General features: G+C 42.7%; 1 long non-coding RNA gene and 1 pseudogene across 2 annotated transcripts in view; both read right to left on the reverse strand.

The window, feature by feature from the left end:
- The window catches only part of LOC306646932, a 332,017-nt gene that overhangs the window by 228,261 nt on the left and 80,541 nt on the right, over positions 1-23,215 (reverse strand). The window lies entirely within an intron of this gene.
- On the reverse strand, positions 21,500-22,306 carry LOC306646412 (small ribosomal subunit protein uS5-like; annotated as a pseudogene). Its single transcript has one exon. The product of its transcript is annotated as a small ribosomal subunit protein uS5-like (transcript).

The following is a 23,215-nucleotide window of genomic DNA, read 5'->3' on the forward strand; positions in this document are numbered from 1 at the left end:
TTCAGATTTTCCCTGAAATGAAGCTGAATCAGATCCAAAATGAAACAGGCTTCTCAGGGACATATCTACTTCTTCCCAATCTGCCTTCAAGTTAAAGCACCAAGTAGAGACCACATACTTTTCTCTTTGCCATACTGTGATCCTTCCTATGCTGTTTCTTCAGAAACCAAAATACCATTGAAAGAGGGCTGGCAGGACATAGATGAATTTTTCATTATGGGAGAAAAGGTCAAGTGGCTCATTATTTTCTTCCTTATTGTCATTTTATGAGCTAAGTAAAAATGTTAAAAACTAAGAGTTTTGGTCTTAGTTCTGCCAATAAGTGGTTGTAAGTTGTAGAGCAGCTTAGGTCAACCTCCCTGGCCTTTCCCCATGTGTAACAGAGAAATACTTCATGGTAGCATGACAATTTAAGACACCAGCAATAGAATACAACTAGGTGACATTCCATGAAGTGGTATTTTATAGTTCTAACTACTAAAATTAGTTTTATTTATGGAATATTTCCTAATAAATGTTTGGTTTTAAAATAAAAAAATAAATATGTTACATTATATTAACTAATGTTCATATAGACTCTGGAAACAATATATGCAAACTTAGTAAAATTTAATTTAAAAAAGAGGCAAAGATCAACTTCAGAACTAGAATACTTTACCTAAAATTTTCCAAGAGCTCCACCTTATCTAAGATAAGGCTCTGTTCCCCACCATACTACATGTTAGAATGGTTCCAAAATAGGGCAGACTTCAACTCATTTAAAGTTGTGTTCAGAAGATTGATGTTTCTTGTAAAGATTACTGTGATCTCAAACAGGGATATAATATATAATGCCACTAAAAGTCAAAATAGATATTACAAAAACTGAGCATGTTTTTACTACTGTTAATATAATTTTTTATTTTCCTTATTGTAAGGAATCTGGCTTCCCCCACCACCTGTCAATCTGCATTCGCCCACCTCTCACATTACGGGAATTTCCGCCTTATGTTGCCGTAATCTTCCTGCCTCCCACGTTACGTTCTAATATGTCATTGGTCCATCAGTCAGTTTGTAAGAATTCTCCTCCGTGATTGGTTCCTCTCAGCCCGCGAAATTCCTATGTCTGAGAGAAAGCTTGCGCCATGTTCCCTTTTCCCCATGCAGACGTGAATCGTCTGCATAAAATAAAGGTTTCTTGTGTGAGACCTGTAGCTGTGGAGCGTTTCTGGGAGCTAGTGACAAACCATAACTGCGCCTTTAACGCCTAACACTTATAAACTCTATAACTGTTGCTTGCTAATATTTTACAGAGGCACTACTTCAAGAACACACAACTTACACTAATTTGAGATAATAAACCATCACCTATGGGCAGATAGGATATAAGGCTAAATCCCAGTACTAATACAGACCCCAATTACATATAAGGGGTAAATGACTGTAAGGTTATGGACATTGAAGTTAAAGCCCAGTACTCTTACTTTCAGACTGGTGGGACTGGCTTGCTAGATGTTTAACACCAAGGCTTAAAAACTGAGGTTAAAATAAAAGGGCCAAGAAAACCAAAATTTGCCTCTTGCCCTCTGAGTCAGCCTGACCACAGGGAACTAGAGTACTTCTCTAAGGAGTTTTGCAACTCTGGGCCACATGACCTCCTGATCAGGGAGATTACTGAGACCACTGGAGAAGGGAAAGCCAGTCAGAGCACCTGCTGCAAAGAGGAGGGTCACTGGAGAAGGGAGACATTCTTATCAAGGAGACCCTAGCCCATTCTACCAAGCAGATGGTACTAAGGAGCTGAAGAGCTGCTCTCAAGATCCCCAAGAGTAACCCCTAGGGGAACTCAACTGACTCTTCTTTTTCTTCCCTTGTTTTTTCATGTTGTTCATGTATCTTCCCCTCTAGCAGTGCAAATCTGGGGTATTGCAGTTTCCCCTCTATAGGCTTATAGTGGCCCTATAGGTTTCCAAAACCTTTTCTTTAAGGGGGAGATCAATATTATCAGTGCCCAGTACAGACAATATGCAACCCTAAACCAAATGGCCCCTATGAAGACATTAACAATATTGTCATAATAAACAGAATGAGTTCAATTATTATCTACAGTATAACAAACAGATCTGCAATAAGGTCTCTACAGTTTCTAATGGAGGACAAAGAAGATGGAAAGGGGTGTAGGATGTAGCTGTTAATGAAATAAGAAAAGAGTATATAGAAGTTCTAGGTTGTAGAAAGAGTGAGAGAGTAATCAAAAGAAGTTGGTTGTTAGCATGAGAAAAGGGAGAAAGAGACTCTGAGGGAACAGGTAAACAAAAGGAAAAGAGAGCAAGAAAAGGAAAGAAATAAAAACGTAAACATTTTCAAAAAGGAGAAGAAAAATAAAAAGAAAAACAAATCTACACTATAGCAGTCATACAGTATTCAAACCTCCCAGTCGTCAGTAGCCTGATGCATGAAAGGTACCTGACAATGAGCTTCAAGTCTCCAGCAGGCATCTCAGGATGGGATTTGCCCCACCTAAAGATGGGAGCTACTGCTTCCAAGATTATCCAAGATGGCCGCTCTGGCTTCCAAATGTGTTGGCAAGTGGGGAGCTGCAACTTGGGGTGTGGGCATGGTTGGCTAGAGGTCTTGGAGGTGGGGTGCGGTCGGTTGGGCAGGGGTCCTGGAGGAAAGGTGTGGTTGGTTTGGTTGATGGGTCCTGGAGGTGGGGCACAGTCAGTTGGTCTGGGGGTCCTGGCAGCAGGGAGCAGGCAGTAGGTCTGGGGATCCCAGAAGCAAGGAGTGGTCAGTTGGGCTGAGGGATCCTGGAGACGGGGCTCAGTCAGTCTGGCCAAGGATCCTACAGGTCCTGGCTGTTGTCTAAAAATGGCAGCAGCCACGTGTAATCAAACCTGCAGGTACTGTGACAGTGGACTTCCAGGCAACAGGAGGCAGCTTGCGATCCACTGGTGGTCTACAGTTGGTCTGGTGGCTGCTGTCATTGGATGATTCGCAGGTGTACCTCTGGTGGTGGGTGGTGGGTGATGGGTAGATGAAATGCAGGAGATGGACAGGTAAGAGGCAGGCAAATGGCAGATGATAGGCACCAGTCAGTGAGCAATCTGCACTTAAAAAGCAGTCAATATGCTGGCAGACTGCGGGTGATCGCAGTGGACAAATGGGGTAAACAGCAGGGATCAATAAGCTGCAAAAACTGCCTCACGGAGAAACTGATATCCTCTGCTTGAAACCTGAGTTACAGAGCAACAAGGAACACAGCCTCCCTCTAGTCCGCCATCTTGGATCGCCTCAGCTGACTCTTAACAGCAGATATGAACAAAGTCAGTTTGACCAGCTTGATCTTAAACACCTAACAAAAACAGTTATAACCAAAAGACAGCCATACCTGGGCATTTAGAAGAAAAAAAGTAGTCATTTTAAATAAAATTAAGATGTACACTGTGTCAGTTGCATGGCCCTGATGCCCCCAAACTTCTGAGTTTTTTTTTTTTTTTTTACAAGGCGTCTATTTATCCCTGCCTACCAAAATCAAACTATCCTCTGCACCTAAGTATTCCTTACTCCTCAAACTGACATTTAACCCCACAACCAAAGCCTACTCTTTCCAATAATGGCAAACACCAGACTAGGAGAGCCCCCAACTCATTCCCTTACTGATAGGGGTAAAAACATCCACCAGGATTAAAGAATTCTTCTTCACAGCATGTGTATTAAATCCCTGTTTTATTGTCTGAACCTATTCACGGCTAATATAATGATTACAAAACATATATTATGTTAAATGTGAGAACTGGACCTTACAATAGAGTGTCAACCAGATGATGTGGCAGAGTCCAGGACAAATTGTTATAAAGGCCAATAGCCACCTGGCTCCCTGTAAAAGTGCCAAACATTTTATCTCCTAGCTCTGTAACAGGATCTTTTAGTTGTTGAACCTCAGTTAAAATCTCCTGATAACTGGCATTGTTTTCTTGGCTGGGATATTTGCCTCTGAATTTTACTGAGACTTGGCAGACTCAAGTACATACTGATCAGGAGATTTTAACTGAGGTTCAACAACTAAAAGATCCTGTTACAGAGCTAGGAGAGCACATACAAGATTTGCGATGGACTCAGAGACTCCAATGCCATTATAATATTACCTAATTTTGCATTACTAGAATTCCATATAGTGACTCTGAGGTTCAATGGCAGAGTACACAATCATTTAATGGAACTTGACCTCTTCATAATGCCTCTTTGGATGTATTAAAATTACAGTTTCAGGTCCTGGCCATGGCTAATGCCCAAACACCTACTTTTGATAATGAAGAAATTTTGGAGCACTTTAGCTAAAGGGAAATCTTTCCTTAACCCTTTCAAGTGCTTTTCTACACGTGTAGCTGGGTTGCTAGTCTTGCCATACTGTTAATTGTATCCCTGGTCTTATTTTATGTAATTTTTCAGGCAGGATGGAAATGACTAAACCACCAAAAAAATATGATTCCAAGATCAATCATGCTTGCTATGCTTCAAAGTAACCAAGCCCATGAACACATGGGAAGAAGTACACCCCAAATCTGATTGGGCCTTGATTAAAAACAACAGAGCCCTCAATCAAGTTACATACCAAAATCATTTTCTTCTGAGAAATTAGTCTTCCACAGTAGAATCATACCCTTCACATTAGTAAGCTAATTAGTCTCATTCTATATGCTACAATTGTTTCCCTAACCTAATGAACTGGTTAATCTTCACATATTGCTATAATGTTTCTCCTCTCCCTATTTTTAGCTTTACAGTTTTTTAATGAAATGACCAGCTCAGCCACAACTGCCAGGAAACACCCTAGAACACGGCTCACCTCCTGATCTCCTGGAGCAGCATGGAAAGAGTTAACATGGCTTGGGTGACCTCAGGACTGCCCCCCCATCCCCCCTGCAGCCCCACATTCACTTCCAGAACTCTGTGAGGAAGCCCCTTCCCCCACACACCCCTCCCAGCTCAAAGAAGTTAGAGACATTGTCCTTGCCTGCTTTCCTTTTTCCTTTCCGAGTCCGGAATATTAGACATGGAAAATGAGAAACCCCTGAGATAACGTTGCGTGGGAAAAGGGAATGGAAAGAAGGCCCTGCCCTGATGGCCTCCACCTCCCAGGACAAAGGTTTTCCAGGTGCTGGCTGCAGACAGGGAGCAGGGGTTTTATCACCCTCAAGTGACAGTAATCCCCTAAAAGGCAGTAATCCCCTTCAAAAACAGATCCTCCCTCTCCGGGCACTGTTTGCAGACCCTCAACCCAGAAGTTTAAATTCCCAAGTCCTCAAACAGACACTTTCACTGATTAATAGAACAGACCCCAAAAATCCTGAGTGCCCAAGAGAAACTAGTATGTTCACTAGAACACCCGCAAAATAACCTATCTGTGGCTCATTTCCACTAGGGAGGGCTGTCCACAGGCACCATTTCATCCCTGCATCCCCGTTCCTGTGTGAAGCTTTGTTTCTGAATAAACAGCCAAGCTGATTCGTGAAGTGTTCAGCCTCCCTTTGAACTTTTCTATGGGTAGGGGGTCTGTGGGCAGTGTCTGGAGAAGATTTACTTTGAAGGAGATGAGTGCCTCCCAGAGACTGTTACTTTAGGGGTGATGAAACACCTCCTCCCTGTCTGCAGCTGGCACCTGGAAAACATTTGTCTTGGGAGATGAAGGCCGTCAGGGCAGGACCTTCTTTTTCAATTCCTTTAACCAGGCCACATTATCTTGGGGATTTTTCATTTTCCATGTCTATTACAAACACAGTGAAAAGGGATAATCTACTGATTAAAAGCAACTTGGCAAAACTGTGCCAAGAAACCCCCAAACCCTGTGACAACTTTGGCTTATTGGCCTGTGAAGAATCAGAATTGCCCCCAAACTTCTCTTCAACTGAGCCATTGTGAAATGTTGCATGGGAGACCATTTGTAACCTCAGACATTGTCACTGATCTAAGATACGAGAGCTGATCAGATAGGTAATCAATTTGGCACAGGTGGAAAAGGCCCTTTGGAGTCAGAAATCAAGTCCTCCCAGCTCCTGACTCCAGCCTTACTGCTTCACAAATTCAACCAGGTGACCTTGTTCTTTTACTTTTTTCCTTTATTTTGTTAGTATGGGGGATTGAACTCAGGCATTTTTTACTAAGCTACATCCTCTGTCCTTTTTATTTCTTTTTTCTGAAATATTTTTAGTTGGAAATGGACACAATACCTTTATTTTATTTATTTCTATGTGGTGCTGAGGATCAAACCCAGAGCCTCACTCGTGCTAGGCAAGCGCTCTGCCATGAGCCCCAGCCACAGCCCCTTTTTATTTCTTTTCAGTCAGGGTCTGGCTAAATTGCTCAGCTGGCCTTAAACTTGTGACCCTCCTGCTTCTGCCTCAGGACTGACTGGGATTACAGGTGTGTGCCACCACACCTGGCTGACTTTGATCTTCTGAAGACTTGGAAAAGGGACTCACACACCAACCTGTCACTCCCTAGACAGGAGGACTCCTTCCAGATCCCACAGGGGACCCGAGGGTTGTCAGATTCCAGGGCCAGACATGACAGGCCCACTTTCCAAGGATAAACCTGTCCCTCTTGAGCTTTTACAGCCCAGGACCACTTGCCACCAGGGAAAGAGAAAGGATGGCTCTTCACATGAGCCTCTGGGAGATGGATGGGTCCCTTTCAGAAGCAGCAAGGGCCCTGTTTAAGCTGCTCCCCTACCTACGACGTACCAGGACTCTTGCTCCTCTGCTCTATTGGGACCTGTCCTTTTGGCTGTGGGGATTGCTCCGCTCATGAGGAACCCACCCTGGCTGGGGGGTCTCTCTTGGCATTTCTGGTCCTCTTCCTCCTCCCCTGGGGCTGCCTGCTGGGCTGCTTGAAGCGACACGTATACCAGGAGGAGCCGCTAGATGGCAGCACGTGCCCGTAACTGCGCTCCTGTTGCTCCTCCCCCACTTTCTCCCTCGGGCCGGGGGTAACTCTCTTCACCTGTGGACTGGAGACAGGATGAGAGGGAGGAGTCTTCCTCTCTAACATTGGATTTGCCCTTATCAGCTCACCCTGGGGGAGACATCAAGCCAATATTAAGGAGTATTTGGGCAAATGAGACTAACATGATTCTAAATCTCCCTTTGATGGCTAATGCCATCCATCCAAACCCAAGAATTAAAACTCACCTTCTCATAGGACACCCCCCATGGACTTTTTAGCCTTTGGCTTTGACCTGGTGAATAATGTAGCTGGGTACAATTTCAATCACTTCAGGAACCCTAGATGTGAACTTCTAAATCTGGCTCCATTCTCATGGTGTTAAACACCTCTGGTACCTTCTCTCACTGAGGTGAAGTTGGAGATTCCTGCTGTTACCATCAGTGTACTTGGTCAAACTGCCCAACACCCCTGTAAGCCATCATCATGAAATGCAACTGGTTTTTCTGAGTGTACCTGTGTCCCACTCACTCTGTTCTAAGTTGAAAATGGGTAAACAGGTTACATTAGCCAGGGTAGTAAAGTCCTCCTTACAAAGAGGACCTTGTCTCCATGAAGCAAATGCACTAGTGACACCTCATTAGCTCCTAAAGATAAAATAGATGTTGGTCTCGGATTCATTTTGTCCTTGTGCTGGCAGCTTAGCCCAGGGGCACTTCTCCACTGAGCTTCAGCTCCAACACTTGCTATTCTTCATTTTGATACCAAGTGTCACTAAGTTGCTGAGGCTAGCCTCCACCTCCTACTCAGCCTCCCTCATTGCTGGGAGTACTGGCATGAGTCACCACACCTGGCAGACATGCTGCTCTTGAATTCTGAATTCCCTGCTTACCTAGAAGAATGTTCTTTGTGACACACACAGAAAACCCTCTAGGTTCCGTGAGGCAGAGACTGTAGAGCGCATCATTGGAAAGAGGGTCTTGACCCTGGGGAGGAGGATGTGTGGTCACTTCAGCAGACAAAATACAAGCTCCCACTGATGACCCCGAGACACCATCTCTATGCTACAGAGGCACCTGGGAAGGGAGGTCCAGGTCCACCTGCAGCTGGGGAATCACCTGAATTGCATCACTTTCTGGACTGGTGAGAGGATGACCTGCAGGCCGTGACTGACACATCAGAGCCACAGGAGTCATGGCCGTCAAGCTGCACAAGACCTGAAATTGCTCCCTACATCCCTGGACTCGTTAGCCCAACTGGTGATGGAAAATAGATCAGATTATTTGTTGGCTTAGGAAGGTGGACTTGGGCTCTGGGAAACACCTTCTGCTATTTTCATGTCAATATGTCTGGACACAAAGAAACTACTGCTGATAAGATTTTACAAAAGAAACTAGTGCTGATAAGATTTTACAAAAGAAACTAGTGCTGATAAGATTTTACTACCTGCCAACTGCTTACCCAGGTAGTGCTGGGCTCTGTGGGAAACTACGGAGGTTCCCTGCCTAACTTCACCTAGCTGTTGCCACAGCTAGGACTCTTGGTTCCTATATTTCTCCTATCATTGACCCTTATCTTCTTCATCTCCTGGTAAAATGTCTCTTGTGGGGACAGGAACTACAGATCAGGATGAAGCTGGCTCAAGGACATCAGGCTTTCTTATACCACAGACTCCCTGGCAACATTCCCTCCAGTAGTCTGGGCACCAGACACCTTTGATTCCTGGCTAGGTAGGGACAGTGCTCTACTCCAGCCAGAAGCATCTCTGGATGACAGGCCATTTCCCTGTACCAACTCTTTAAGAGTAAGGTATCAGAGTCTCTGGGGAAGGGAGGGAATGAGATAGGAAAGGGGGAAGTAGGTGCAGGCACACAGTCTTGCTCAGTGGGCACTTTGACCTGGTCTTTTGTGACAGGCAGTTGCTTAACTGAAGGGATCCACTCTAGACGTGAGCAGTTAGGTGCCTTCTGCTCGCATCTGGCCTGGCTCTAACTGGCATCCAGCATCCTCTCCAACCACAGATATCCTGCTAGCACCTAATTCAGCTGATGTCTTCCCACTCTCAAAGGAATCGTCATTTGTCAATTTTCTAATCCATACAGAGTGTCTTAGAACTCTGCTTGCCTACTTATAAGTCAATACAGAGGGAAGCAGAGAACCTCCGGGTGTGTTTTTCTGAAAACTCGGATTCAGCATCTCTGTGTCATTGACCTCATCAGTGTCGTCGTGAACCAGCTGAATGACCTGCAGTGGGGCCCAGTCCTGAGGCCGGTGACTCTAGGCTGAGGCAGGTCCGGCCTGGAGACAGAAGGCCCTGCAATCCCCCTGGTGCTTCCTGCAGCCCTTTCCTGTGGGTGTCCTGGTGCCGCTGAGCACAACTGCAGAGGAAGGACAGCGAGAAGCTGCAGAGCCCTGGGAAGCAGGAGCCCCCTTGCAGGTGGTCGGGCCTCTTCCTTTCTGAGGCTGAGGCTCCCCTGTCACTGTGGCTCATTTTGAGACAGTGATTTGGGATGCGAAGCTTGCTGGAGTGGATCTGTAACTTGTCTGTGAAGGAAATGTGTGAAGATCAGGGTTAGAGATGGAGATTTAAAGGTCTCCTGGAGAAAGGGCTTGGGAATTTGACAGTTTGCTTTGGTCAGAGCATGAAAGTGACTCAGGGTGAGTGTCTATGGTGACTGTTGAGGAAGGGTGGAGAGTGGGCACACCCTGAGGAGGGGACAGCTGGGCATGGTGACTCCCAGAGTGCCTTAGCTGTCTGTCCCGCCTCAGCAGCCGGGAGTGTCCCGTAAGCTATTCGTCTGGCCCTGGAGCTTGGGAGAGCCTGGGAGAAGGTTTCTGAATCTCGGTTCTCCGTGTGCCTTTGTGGGAAGCCGCTGCCTTTCTGAGTGGCTTCAGGCGTTCGCTTTCCTCTCCCCCTGGTTCCTTTGGAGAATGTCGTTGCCTCTTCCCCAATGTCGGAACTCTGGCAAGCCGAGGCCCTCCCTGTATCCGGTGTCCTGGCCTGGTCTGGGCAGATGTCCCTGTCTGAGGTGGGGTTTTCTCTATAGAACACTGCATCTCAATCTGCCTGAGCACATCGTTACCCCAGTTCCAGGGAGGAAAGAGGAAGAGGCCACCGAGTACAGTGAGGAGACAGTGCCAGTTCTGAATCTGCTTAACCCATGAAGTCCCAAGTTTTCAATTCTGAAAATAATTTCAATGAAATTGACGCAGTGCATTAAAATAGGTGGGAAGTCATAACTTGGAGCTTAAGTGTTGATCCATTAATTAATGTTATTTAACATGAATATTATGAATATATTTTCATGGTTTTCCTTTGAATGTGGATCTGCTTTCCTAAATAAACTGTCTAAGCCTTTAACTGGCAGGTGCTGAAATTCCTTTCTGTCACATATGCCAAGAATCCCATTGATCCTAAATCCCCCCTTCTCTAGGACTCCCTTAGACCCTTCTCTGGATGTATTTCTTCTCCTCTGACCTTTTGGGGTGGCCCCAGGAATTTTCAGAGGCATCCACATTGATAGGTTTTTCTCAGATATTTTCTTCTCCTTGATCATACTCTTTCTGTACATGTAACCTCTCTGTCTCTGCTTCTTTCACTTTCAATCAGCAGAGAGCATAGCCTCCATCTGCCTTGCTTGCCTTGGGTGCCCTTTGTCAGGGGCTGGGGAATCCCCGAGCTGTGTAGATTCCTGTGGCCACGGATGCAGCTGACATCGTACAAGGGATCTGGTGTGTTTGAACTCTAGAACCTGAAATGAGCCCAGTGGTTCTCTTTAAAATTCTTTCTCCCACTACATAGTGGAATCAGATTGCTCAGCTTCTATGGGACTTACATAGTGATTTTTTTTCTTTCTTTATCTTCCTTCTTTTGTTGACTAAAAGCCCTTTTCTCCCTTAGAAGATGAGCACTTGCTTATAAACACATTGAAGATAGGCAGACACCCTGAGGCCAGCCTACCCCCTTCGTGGGTCAGAGGGAACATAATTTGTGCTCAGGAAGTTACATAAGAGGGCCCGGTCTTCTAGCATCCTGAGCACCCCCTTTGTTTTGCCAAACATGGGATTCACCAGAGACACATTGTTGGAGGAACCTGGCCTTGATGTGACAGTCAAGGCCACTAGGTCCATTAATCATCACATCCAAACCGGAGACACTCAGTGGTCAGTCTCTCAACTCAGCCTCTGCTATAAATCTCAGTTTTATAACTGTTTCTGTTTTAACTTAAGTTCCGAGGACGACCCCTTGTCTCTCCCTCCTCTGAACTGCCTCTGTACAGTTTCCTCTTCTGTGCGCCAGCTAAACTATCCTGCCTTATACACTTACTGTTTGCTAGGAAACATTCTCAAACCTTTAACTAAAATCATGATTCTTGTGTTTATGTTCACATTCTCTGTACTTGATATTTGGGAAGATAAGTTTTTCCAATCTTGACCTATCCTTTTTTTAAATTTTTTTTTTTTTTTTTTTTTAGCTGTAGATGGACACGGTACCTCCATTTATTTATTTATTTCTATGTGGTGCTGAGGGTGGAACCCAGTGCCTCACACGTGCGAGGTAAGTGCTCCACCACTGAGCCACAACCCCAGCCCTTGACCTATCCTTTAATAGAAATAGCCCTAAAGGAAAATGTCCTCTCTGTCCTCTTATTTTAGCCAAGATAAATGCCCACTCTACTGAGGGGGGGTACCTGGGATTAAATCCAGGGGCATTTGACTACTGAGCCACATCCCTAGCATCCCCCACCCACGATTCTAACTGAAAGATGAGGGCTGCACCCACTTTAAGGAGTGTGGGGGAAGGCAATGATTGCCATATGTAAGATGTGTTTTGCTTTAATCAGACCTCACCATGGAGACACAAGCGCTATGAGGCATCTGTCCTTTTTGTCATGAGATAAAGTATTAGCTATAAACAAATCTCTATTAAAACTTACCTGACTTTGTCTTATCCCAAAGTGCCTCCAAACTCTGCAAGGTTTTTGTGTTCTTGCTATTTACAATAATAATAATAACAACAATAAAAATTGTAAGTTTTTAAACACACATGTATTACTTGAGAGCTTAAGAATGTTCTTTTTAGGATTAGAGGCTGTCAAGCACCCTGAAAACTGTATAATAGGAACAAGGACACATGTACTGTCAACAATTTGCAGACAATATGGGACAGACATTAAAGTTCGATTCCACTGGGGACTCCTATCGCACCCTGGAGGCTACGTTGTGGGACAGATTCTAAAATCTGGTTCCAATGGGGACACATAGAGTGTAACCCAAAGATAGAGTATGGAACAAACTTAGGAAGTCTGATTCCAGTTGGGGATTCAAAGAGTATCCTAAGACCTATGTTTTTGTTTTGTTTTTCTTTTTAGAAAACCACATAGAAGATTCTGGGGTAATTCGATGTATATCCCTGAGAAGTCATCCCTTGCATGCATATTAAATAATTGGAATTATCTTTAAAAAAAAAAAGAAAAGCAAAGAAGCTGCTTGTTCAAGGATTGCTATCTTAAGCAATTATTCAAAGACTAACTCTCAGACTCACTCGGAACTAAAAGAAGGAGAGATCCTCCCTTTTTGTGGGAAGGGGGTTACTGGGGATTGAACTCAGGGGCACATTCCCCGCCCTATTTTTTTTTTTAATTTTGTATTTTATTTAGAGACAGGGTCTCACTGTGTTGCTTTGCACCTCGCTTTTACAAAGGCCGTCTTTGAACTTGTGATCCTCCTGCCTCAGCCTCCAGAGTCGCTGGGGTTACAGACACGAAGCACCGCACCCAGCAGTAGACTTAATGTTTTTAAATAATGGTGGTTAATGGGATCATGAAAAATTAGTTTTCATTCTTGGGATTTTTGTACTGGTGGTTTGTGACATGCTTTTACCCTTTTTATTCATACATATATGCATACCTGCATGTATATGTATACATACATATTTGGTTTAGGGAGACATAGAACTTTTTACATAAATTTTATATTTTTCACTTTTTGTTGTACATTTTCCTCAAACACGATTTCTGCACATGGTTTTTTAGAGTTCCCTAGCTGTTTCAGACAATTTGTAGATTAAGAAATGTGATCAGTGTGGCTCATTCCTATAATCCCAGCACCTCAGGAGGCTGAGGAAGGAGAATCATCGAGTTCAAAGTTAGGCCCTAAGCAACTCAGTGAGACCCTGTCTCTAAATAAAATACAAAATAGGGCTGGGGAGGTGGCTCAGTGGTCCAATGCCTCTGAGTTCAATCCCCGGTACCCAAAAAAGAAAAAAAGAAAAAAAAATGTTATCATTTTTTTCCTATTATATATATTTACACAAAATTTTACTAACCAAATTCAGAATACAGTGATAATAATAATTGAGTACTCTTTTTGACTATAGGTATACTAATGAGAAGGATGGAATTCTTTTTCAGGGGAAAAACAGTTCCTTTAACTGCGAGTTCAAAGTTTAGTTTCCCTGTCAAAGTAGTTACAGATCATCTGTAGGAACCCTTCTCAGCTCAAGTGCCTTGCAAAGTCAGATGCCAGATTTGGCCTGGAGACCATGGTTTGATGACTAAGAGACTTTTAACTGGGGCCATGGGAGAGTTAAAAAGCAAAAATAATAAAAAACAAGGATTATTAAACTTTGTAATGTGATGGGCTGACAGATCCGGCTCTATGAGAATGTTATAGGTCAGACTGTAAGGGAAATGACCAAACAGGCTCCATTTTGCTCTGAGACTCCATAAGTAGGAAATAAGCTACTCCCATGGGAATACCCATTCTCTGTACCCGTTCTCAGTTACTTAGCATGACATGTTTAGCAATACAAAATGACAATTCTTTTTTGTTTGTTTGGTTTTTTTTGTTTGTTTTTGTTTTTTTAAAATTTATTTTTATTGTAAACAAATGGGATACATGTTGTTTCAGTTTGTACATGGAGTAACAGCATACCATTTGCATATTCATATATTTACATAGAGTAATGATGTTTGATTCATTCCATTATTTTTTTCCTTCCCTCCCACCCCTCCCACCTCTCTTTTCCCTCTATACAGTCCCTCCTTCCTCCATTCTTGTCCCACTCCCACCCCCCATTAAGTGTCATCATCTGCTTATCAGTGAGATCATTCCTCTTTTGGATTTTTGAGATTGGCTTATCTCACTTAACATGATATTCTCCAATTTCATCCATTTGCCTGCAAATGCCATAATTTTATTATTCTTTATAGCTGAGTAATATTCCATTGTATATATATACCACAGTTTCTTATCCATTCATCAATTGAAGGGCATCTAGGTTGGTTCCATAGTCTGGCTATTGTGAATTGAGCCACTATGAACATTGATTGGCTGTATCTCTGTAGTATGTTGATTTTAAGTCCTTCGGGTATAGGCCGAGGAGTGGGATAGCTGGGTCAAATGGTAGGTCCATTCCAAGTTTTCTAAGGAATCTCCACACTGCTTTCCAGAGTGGCTGCACTAATTTGCAGTCCCACCAGCAATGTATGAGTGTACCTTTTTCCCCACATCCTCTCCAACACCTATTATTGCTTGTATTCTTGATAATCGCCATTCTAATTGGGGTGAGATGGAATCTTAGTGTAGTTTTGATTTGCATTTCTCTTATTACTAAAGATGGTGAACATTTTTTCATATATCTGTTGATTGCTTGTACATCTTCTTCTGTGAAGAGTTTGTTCATTTCCTTAGCCCATTTGTTGATTGGGTTATTTATATTCTTGGTGTAGAGTTTTTTGAGTTCTTTATATATTCTGGAAATTAGTGCTCTATCTGAAGTATGAGTGGCAAAGATATTCTCCCACTCTGTAGGCTCTCTCTTCACATAGCTGATAGTTTCCTTTGCTGAGAGAAAGCTATTTAGTTTGAATTTATCCCAGTTGTTGATTCTTGCTTTTATTTCTTGTGCTATCAGAGTCCTGTTAAGGAAGTCTGATCCTAAGCCAACAAGGTGAAGATGTGGACCTACTTTTTCTTCTATAAGATGCAGGGTCTCTGGTCTGATTTCAAGGTCCTTGATCCATTGTGAGTTGAGTTTTGTGCAGGGTGAGAGATAGGGATTTAGTTTCATTCTGTTGCATATGGATTTCCAGTTTTCCCAGCACCATTTGTTGAAGAGGCTATCTTTTCTCCATTGCATATTTTTGGCACCTTTGTCTACTATTAGAAAATTGTATTTATTTGGGTTTGTGTCCGTGTCCTCTATTCTGTACCACTGATCTACCTGTCTATTTTGGTGCCAATACCATGCCGTTTTTGTTACTATTGCTTTGTAGTATAGTTGAAGTTCTGGTATTGCGATACCCCCTGTTTCATTCTTCCTGCTAAGGATTGCTTTAGCTATTCTGGGTTTCTTATTCTTCCAAATGAATTTCATGATTGCTTGCTCTATTTCTGTGAGGTACGTCAATGGGATTTTAATTGGAATTGCATTGAATCTGTATAGCACTTTTGGTAGTATGGCCATTTTGACAATATTAATTCTGCCTATCCAAGAACATGGGAGATCTTTCCATCTTCTAAGGTATTACTTAATTTCTTTCTTCAGTGTTTTGTAGTTTTCATTGTAGAGATCTTTTACCTCTTTGGTTAGATTGATGCCCAAGTATTTTTTTTTTTTTTTTGAGTCTACTGCAAATGGAGTTGTTTTCCTCATTTCCCTTTCAGCTGTTTCGTCGCTTGTGTATAAAAATGCTGTCGATTTATGTGTGTTGATTTTATAGCCTGCTATTTTGCTGAATTCATTGATGAGGTCTAGAAGTTTTCTGGAGGAGGTTTTTGGATCCTCTAAATATAGAATCATGTCATCCGCAAATAGTGACAGCTTAAGTTCCTCTTTTCCTATTTGTATCCCTTTAATTTCTTTAGTCTGCCTAATTGCTCTGGCTAGAGTTTCAAGGACAATGTTGAATAGAAGTGGTGAAAGAGGACATCCCTGTCTTGTTCCCATTTTTAAAGGGAATGGTTTCAGTTTTTCTCCATTAAGAATGATGTTGGCCATGGGCTTAGCATAAATAGCCTTTACAATGTTCAGGTATGTTCCTACTATCCCTATTTTTTCTAGTGTTTTGAGCATGAAGGGGTGTTGTATTTTGTCAAATGCTTTTTCTGCGTCAATTGAAATAACCATATGATTCTTATCCTTAAGTCTATTGACATGATGGATTACGTTTATTGATTTACGAATGTTGAACCATCCTTGCATTCCAGGAATGAACCCCACTTGATCGTGGTGCACAATTTTCTTAATATGTTTTTGGATACGGTTTGCCAATATTTTGTTAAGGATCTTTGCATCTATATTCAGCAAGGATATTGGTCTAAAATTTTCTTTCCTTGATGTGTCTTTTCCTGGTTTGGGTATGAGGGTGATATTAGCTTCATAGAATGAGTTCGGTAGGGTACCCTCCTTTTCTATTTCCTGGAATACTTTGAGAAGTATTGGAATGAGTTCTTCTTTGAAGGTCTTGTAGAACTCAGCTGAGAATCCGTCTGGTCCTGGGCTTTTCTTGGATGGTAGATTTTTAATGACTTCTTCTATTTCATTGCTTGATATTGATCTGTTTAAATCGTGTATGTCCTCCTGGTTCAGTTTGGGTGGAGGATATGTCTCTAGAAATTTGTCAATGTCTTTGGTAGTTTCTATTTTGTTGGAATAAAGATTTTCAAAGTAGCTTCTCATTATGTTCTGTATCTCAGTGGTGTCTGTCGTGATATTTCCTTTTGCATCATGTAGTTTAGTAATTGGAGTCTTCTCTCTCCTTCTCTTTGTTAGTGTGGCTAAGGGTTTATCTATTTTGTTTACGTTCTCGAAGAACCAACTTTTTGTTATGTCAATTTTTTAAATAATTTCTTTTGTTTCAATTTCATTGATTTCAGCTCTGATTTTAATTATTTCCTGTCTTCTACTACTTTTGCTGTTATTCTGTTGTTCTTTTTCTAGGGCTTTGAGCTGTAATGTTAGGTCATTTAATTGTTGACTCTTCATTCTTTTCTGGAATGCGCTCCATGCAATGAATTTTCCTCTTAGTACCACTTTCATAGTGTCCCAGAGATTTTGATATGTTGTATCATCATTCTCCTCGACCTCTAAGAATTTTTTAATCTCCTCCCTGATGTTTTTTGTTATCCATGTTTCATTCAATAGCATATTATTTAGTCTCCAAGTGTTGGAGTAATTTCCTTTTTTTATTTTGTCACTGATATCTACTCTCAGTCCATTATGATCTGAGAGAACACAAGGCAGTATCTCTATTTTTTTGCATTTCCTAAAGGCTGCTTTGTGGCATAACACATGGTCTATTTTCGAGAAGGTTCCATGTGCTGCTGAGAAGAAAGTGTATCCGCTCGTTGATGGATGGAATATTCTATATATATCTATTAAGTCTAGATTATTGATTGTGTTATTGAGTTCTATGGTTTCTTTGGTTGGATTTTGTTTGGAAGATCTATCTAGTGGTGACAGCGGTGCGTTAAAGTCACCCAGAATTATTGTGTTGTGGTCTATGTGATTCTTGAAATTCAGGATTTGTTTGATGTACAGGGATGCACCATGGTTTGGGGCATAAATATTTACTATCGTTATGTCTTCCTGATTTATGGTTCCCTTAAGCAGTATGAAATGTCCTTCTTTATCCCTTCTGACATACTTTGGCTTGAAGTCCACTTTATCTGATATAAGGATGGAAACCCCCGCTTTTTTACTGAGTCCATGTGCATGGTAAGTTTTTTCCCATCCTTTCATCTTTTGTCTGTGGATGTCTTTTTCTATGAGATGAGTCTCTTGCAGGCAGCATATTGTTGGGTCTTTCTTTTTAATCCATTCTGCCAGTGTGTTTCTTTTGATTGAGTAGTTTAGGCCATTAACGTTCAGGGTTATTATTGAGAAATGATTTGTATTCCCAGTCATTGGCTTATTTTTGGTTTTTTAAGTTGGCTTGGTTTCTCCTTTGAGTGGTTTTTCTCTAAGGTAGTTCCTCCCTTTGCTGACCTCCGTTGTTGTTTTTCATTTCCTCCTCATGGAATATTTTGTTGAGAACATTCTGTAGTTCAGGCTTTCTATTTGTAAATTCTTTTAACTTTTGTTTATCATGGAAGGATTTTATTTCATCTTCAGATCTGAAGGTTAGTTTTGCTGGGTATAGGATTCTTGGTTGGCAACCATGTTCTTTCAGAGCTTGAAATATGTTGTTCCAGGCCCTTCTAGCTTTTAGAGTCTGGGTTGAGAAGTCTGCTGCTATCCGTATTGGTCTCCCCCTCTATGTAATCTGTTGCTTTTCTCTCACGGCCTTCAAAATTCTATCTTTATTTTGAATGTTAGGCTTTTTCATTATAACATGACTTGGTGTGGATCTGTTGTGATTCTGTGCATTTGGTGTTCTGTAAGCCTCTTGTATTTGATTTTCCATTTCATTCTTCAGGTTTGGGAAATTTTCTGATATTATTTCATTGAATAGGTTGTTCATTCCTTTGGTTTGTATCTCTGTACCTTCCTCAATCCCAATAATTCTTAAATTTGGTCTTTTCATGATGTCCCATAGTTCTTGGAGATTCTGTTCATGATTTCTTACCATCTTCTCTGTTTGGGAAACTGTATATTCAAGATTAAATATTTTGTCTTCATTGTCTGAGGTTCTGTCTTCCAAGTGGTCTAGTCTGTTGGTGATGCTTTCCATTGAGTTTTTTATTTGGTTTATTGTCTCCTTCATTTCAAGGATTTCCGTTTGGTTGTTTTTTGAGAATCTCTATCTCTTTTTTGAAATGATCTTTTGCTTCCTGCAGGTGCTCTTTCAGCTTATTGGTATTTTCATTCATTGCCTGCATTTGCTCTCTCATCTCATCCTTTGCTTAGTGAATCATCTTAATCATGTATATTCTGAAGTCCTTTTCTGACATTTCTTCTAACATACTGTCATTGGATTCTATTACTATAGAATCTAGATTTGTTTGGATCATTTTCTTCCCTTGTTTTTTCATGTTGTTCATGTATCTTCCCCTCTAGCAGTGCAGATCTGGGGTATTGCAGATTTCCCCCTATAGGCTTATAGTGGCCCTATAGGTGTCCAAAACCCTTTCTTTAAGGGGAGATCAATATTAGCAGTGCCCAAATCAGACACTATGCAATCCTAGACCAAATAGCCCCGATGGGAACAATAACAAAATTGTCATAATAAACAAAATGAGTTCAAATGTTATCTTCGGTAAAACAAACAAGTTTGCAATAAGGTCTGCAGTTTCTAATGGAGGACAAAGAGGATGCAGAGGGATGTAGAATATGGCTGTTAATGGGATAAGAAAAGAAGATACAGAAGTTCTAGAAAATAGAAAGGGTGAGAGTGTAATCAAAAGGAAATCGGATGTTAGCATGCAAATAAGGGAGAAAGAGACTCTGAGGGAACAGTTAAACAAAAGGAATAGAAAGCAAGAAAGTAAAGAAATAAAAACTTAAATTTTTTTTAAAAGGAGAAAAAAGAAAATCTACTGTATAACAGTCATATACTAATGAAACCTCCCAGTGTTCAGTAGCCTGATGTGTAAGACCCCCAAAAAGGAGACCCTAACTCTGTCCCACGGATCGACAGCAACCCCAATCAACCACAGGAGGCGTCATTTGATGCAAACCGCAAGAGGCTTTTATTCCAGCGCGCTGGGACTCAACTCGTGACTCACGCAGGAGTCGAGGAGTCGAGTCCCTAGCAGAAAATCTTACAAGTTTATAAAGGCAGAAACCACACATCGGGATGGGTCACACACAGAAGGGAAAAGGGGAACAAAGCCACCAGGAAATTCCAAAGGGGGTCTGGGTTTGCTGATAACATACAACATGTTTCACAATGTTTTACAACAGGGTATAGATTCTGGTCAACAGTTTCTGGTAATCTTATATCCTATATATCTTAACTGCCTGAGCACTATCTTGCTCAATTTACCCTTTTACTCTCTGTTTGGGGCTGTTTCCTGGAACAGTTTTAAGGGCTTTGTTCCCATCACTGGGAGGGAGACCTTAGGGAGTTGAGATAAAACAGACAGCTTAAAAAAATGTCCATTCTTTCAGATGCATGAGAGGTACCTGACAATGAGCTTCAAGCCTCCAGCAGGCGTCTCAGGATGGGATTTGCCCCACCTGAAGATCGGAGCCATGGCTTCCAGGATTATCTAAGATGGCCGCTCTGGCTTTGAAATGTGTTGGTAAATGGGGAGTTGCAGCTCAGGGGTGGACATGGTCAGCTGGAGGTCCTGGAGACGGGAAGCAGTTGGTCTGGCAGCGGTCCTGGGGGTCCAGTGTGTTTGGTGTAGTTGTGGGATCCTGGAGGCCGGGTGCAATCAATCGGTCTGGGTTCCCGGTGATAGGGCTCAGTCAGTTGGTCTGGGGGTCCTGGCAGCAGGGAGCAGTCAGTTGATGTGAGGGCCCCAGAGGCAGGGAGTGGTCGGTCGGGCTGAGGGATCCTGGAGATGGGGCTCAGTCAGTCCAGCCAGGGGTCCTATGGGGCCTGGCTGTTGTCTCAAAATGGCGGCAGCCACGTGTAATCAAACCTGCAGGTACTGTGACAGTGAACTTCAAGGCGACAGCAGGCAGCTGGTTCTCCACTGGCAGTCTGCAGTCAGTCTGCTGGCAGCTGTCGGATGATTGGGAGGTGAACCTCGAGCGTTGGGTGATGGATAGGGGTAAGGTAGGCGATGGACAGGTGAGAGGCAGGCAAATGGCGGATGATAGACGCCTGATAGTCTGTCAATCTGCTCTCAAAAAAGGCGTCGATATGCTGGCAGATTGCAGGTCATCACAGCGGACAAATGGAGTAAACACCAAGAGATCAATAAGCAGCAAAAACTGCCTCACCGAGAAACAGATATCCTCTGCTTGAATTCAGCATTATGGAGTGGCAAGGAACGCAGCCTCCCTCTAGTCCACCATCTTGGATCCCGACAATTCTTATGTAATAAAAAAATTGCTCTTTTGATCTCTGTTGCTTTTAACCAACGTACCATTTAAAGAGTAATTGAGTGGATGTTAGTAACCATTCTTTAGTTTGTACCTAGGTAAGGTTGTTTTGACCCACTTCCCCCTCTGTTGATGATCTCATGATGTTAGTTTGTAATTTTGAATCATAGCAACAGACACATGATTGATGTGATTTTGGTATAAGAACCCCTACAACGCTATGGTGGGGCCTGTTTTTCCAATAGCCATTTTTTGGAGCATTGTGTGAGACAGTCAGCAGGCCAGCTTAATAAAGACTTTCAAATTTGAACTTCTCAGTGGTGATCGGTCTGCTCTTCTTAAGTTGCTCCCCATAACAGTAATTTATTCTTTTTTCTAATTTATTTTGCACTTTTATTTCTTATTTCATTTGATTTGACTTTCTTAGTGTACCAACTATGTCTATTTGCTTAGAGATTGATAGTATTATTTTTTTTCAGGTTTCATTCACTTTATTTTTTATTATTATTATCTTTGTTTAAAAACCCTATGTCATGTGGGACTAGGGATATAGCTCAGTTGGTAGCATGCTTGCCTTGGAAGCACATGGCCCTGGGTTCAAATCCCCAGCACTGAAAAAAAAAAAAAAAAAATTCCCTATGTTGTAGCCACAGCTGGAGCCTGGGTCCTCTGTACAGAGACTCCGTGTGGGTTTTTACAAGATCGTCAATGAATTCCTGATAAGGAGACTTGGTGAACACAGTCTCTTTCCAGAGATCAGGAAGCAAATAGCTGTATGTCTTGGAGATGGCATCAAAGGCGGTCTTGGTGAAATTGCCCAAGGGGGCAGTGCAGCCCCTGGCAGAAGTGTAGCAGTCATCAATACCAGCCCTCAGCAGCAGCGTCTTGGGAACAGGGACTGAGACAAGGCCAGTAACTCTGGGGGCAGGGATGAGCCGCACCAGCACAGAACCACAACATCCAGTCACCTTGTATAGGACAGTGTGGGGCTTGCCAATCTTGTTCTCCCAGTAGCCTCTCTGCACAGGACCAATGGAGAGCTTGACCAGGATGATGGCCCCTCGGACAGCAGTGGCTACCTCCTTGGGGCACTTTACTCCCAGTCCAACGTGACCATTGTAGTCCCCAATAGCTACAAATGCCTTGAACCTGGTCTGCTGGCCAGTCTGCTTCTGAACAGGTATGGTCTTCAAAACCTCATCCTTGAGTGACGCCCCCCAGGAAAAAGTCCATGATCTCAGACTCCTTGATGGGCAAAGACAAGAGACAGATCTCCTCCAAGGACTTGATCTTCATGTCCTTTACCAGGTGGCCCAGGTTGGTGACCGGGATCCACTCCTTGTCTTCTGCCTTGCCTCTGTGAGCGTGTGGCCCTGCCTGTCCGGCCCCTACCACATCAGCCGCACTGCCCAAGCCTCCGCAGAAGCCTGCACAGTCACCCATTTTCTGGGCCCTAGCCCTGCCGTCCCTCCGGCTGCACAGGCATTGTCCCACATTTGATGTTTTCCCAGAGAAGAAGTGATTAGAATTATTTAGCAAAAATGAAAAGACAGGGATGTAAGGAAATCCCACAAAACCACGCCGGACATGGGAAATCACATAAGGGAATTTATTAAGCAAACAGAGTGTCTCCCTGCAGGGTAAGAGAGAAAATGAGAGGAAAATAGAAAGGAAAAGAAAGGGCGTGCGCTAGAGAGAGTGGAAAGCCAGGAGGATAGAGAAAAGTGAGTAGGACAGATAGAAGGAAGGGAAAAGATGGCGGGGAAGCTACGGGACCAATATCAGAGAAGGATACTTGCAAGCTGACTGATGAACCAATAGCTAGCTAGGATGTTCACAGATTGACAAATGGTTGGGAGGTGGGCAAAATGGCTGTACCTGATGGGCGGGGGAGCAGCTTTATACATTACAAGGGAAAGGACCTATGTTTCATTACTAATTACCAAAATGAAATGTTTTAATTGTCAAGTAAGACCAGAGTATTGAAGTGAAACATAAGTAAGAGAGAGAAACTTTTTTTGGTACTGGGAATTGAATTCAGGGGCACCTGACCACTGAGCCACATTGCCAGTCCTTTTTATTTTTTACTTTGAGACAGGGTCTCCCGAAGTTGCTGAGGCTGGCCTTGAACTTGTGATTCTCCTGCCTCAGCCTCCTGAGTTGCTGCGATTACAGGTGTGTATCACCATGCCCGTCTACTGAAGTGGTTTTATAAACAAGTACTCTTCATCTAAGGGAGAAAAGGACTTTTGGCCAAGGAAAGAAGGAAGAGAAAGGAAAAATTCAACCTTTACATCCCAGAGAGACTGAGAAACTTATATGATTCTGCTATACAGTGTGAAAAGAGAAAGG

Source organism: Sciurus vulgaris (genome assembly GCF_902686455.1).
Source record: "Sciurus vulgaris genome assembly, chromosome: 16".
Lineage (NCBI taxonomy): Eukaryota > Metazoa > Chordata > Mammalia > Rodentia > Sciuridae > Sciurus > Sciurus vulgaris.